This window comes from Crocuta crocuta, unplaced genomic scaffold (genome assembly GCF_008692635.1).
Source record: "Crocuta crocuta isolate KB4526 unplaced genomic scaffold, BGI_CrCroc_1.0 scaffold531, whole genome shotgun sequence".
NCBI classification, from domain to species: domain Eukaryota; kingdom Metazoa; phylum Chordata; class Mammalia; order Carnivora; family Hyaenidae; genus Crocuta; species Crocuta crocuta.
The window spans coordinates 2,897,827-2,899,614 of NW_027531997.1; the positions used below are offsets into that span (position 1 = coordinate 2,897,827).

A 1,788-nucleotide genomic window follows, 5' to 3' on the forward strand; every position below is an offset into this window, starting at 1 on the left:
CCAGGTTCTGGAAAAATACTCCAAGGCAGATATTTTTGCAGAGCAAAAAGAAGGCACACAAAAATTCTACCTGGAGATTTTTACCACGGGACACAAATGCAAGACATTTTCATATTCCTTTCAGCCATATTTTTTTAAGGTCTAAAGGAAATCTTGATAGTTAGAGGGCTTGTTGTTTTGCTAATTAAACAATTGTATCAAATAATATTTTCAGCATTTCTTATTTTTGCTTAACTGGAAAAAACCCAGGATGATATCCAGAATGTCCATCATTGAGACATGCTATACGAAGAGATAAACTTTCATAGTATTTTACACGGTAAATTTCTCTTTTACTGTTCCTCAAGCAGGGTCATTGAATAAGAAAAGAAAATCTTAGATACAGATGGCTCCTTATGCACGAAATCTTTTCAAAGTGGTAGGATTACGTTTAATGAAAACCAAAGGAGTTGAACTCTATGTGCTGTGTATGAAGACAGGGGGCAGTCTCTGATCATATCAGTCTTTCTCTGAGTGCAACTTGTTTTCGGAAAGATCCCTGTTTTAGTGAAAAACAACAATCAACTCCGGTTCTCTGATCCCCTCATTGATGGTTGGAGAAAGAGACTGAAAAACTTTGGGGTAGGATTTGGAAGGTCCCGTCTACCTATTTTTGCCACCTCTCAGAATCAAAAGGTACATCAAGATTAAGAATCTGTGCCTATTATTATTTCTTAAACAAACATCACTGCATTCATTTGTTTCTGACATTCTTGTAGTTGTGACTTCTAGTAATCAAGTATATATTTTTAAAAAAGCAATATACACGTAAGTTTGAGGAGGGAGGGTCATGGAATCTAGTAGCCTCATCAAGGAGTAGGAAGAGCAAGTTACTTAGACGTCACTTCTTTAGACAAACATGTGTTGTCATGGAACACATTCGTGCTATAAAGAATGCATTTTATAATATAGGCATGCATTTCACTCTTCCAGCCCAGAATGAGAAAGATGGCGATCAGGACCTTTTGTTTAAGTTAAACTAAGATTGAAAGGCCAGGGCATCAGTGGGTTTTCTTTCATTCCCAGCCCTGAGCTCCCAGTCTTGTTCGCTCTACATCTTATTCTGACTCTTTCAGACCTCTCTGATCTCTACTGTCTGTTCCTGTAGTAATGAGGGCTTTTCCCATGCATCAGAATACTGGCTTGTGTGAGAGTCATCTCTGAAGTTCATGGCCCTCGTTTTCCTTTTCTGTAAGTCAACGTGATTGCATGATTTCAAATGAAGTACATCATCATGCACTCACTGCTGTCTATTTTCTTCTTCTCTTTTTGTAGGAACCATCTCTTCCACCAAATTACAAGTATCTCAGGGACGCGATTTAGTCCTATTCTTTTCTTCATCTGTTTTGTTCTTATTTATCTTAATACCAGGCACCAGGAATATAACTAACAATGATAATCAATTGTTGACACAAAAGGGGTTAGGGTGAAAGGTCAAGAAGGGCAGGACTGGGAAAACCTGAAGTTTTCAAGGACCTGAATATAAATAAAGTGTTTTACTAATCTGGCCCATCACGCAAAGAGATCCTGACAGTTGGAGCTGACCATGATAGCACTTAAGAGCAATAAATGTGAGACACTGAACTTTGGGAACCAACTTCCTGTGCACAAATTTTGGTCACAGGAGAAGGAAACACTTGGTGACTCTTAGTCGGCCTCAAGATCAACAAATCCTCACTGGGATATGATTGGTAGAAACACCAATTTTCTCGGGCTTTTGCAACTTTCATAGAAAGAGTCCAGGTATCA

The 1,788-nt window shown here is 38.5% G+C and overlaps 1 pseudogene; it reads right to left on the reverse strand.

The window, feature by feature from the left end:
• The window catches only part of LOC144240767 (glutathione S-transferase P-like), a 19,442-nt pseudogene that overhangs the window by 639 nt on the left and 17,015 nt on the right, over window positions 1–1,788 (reverse strand).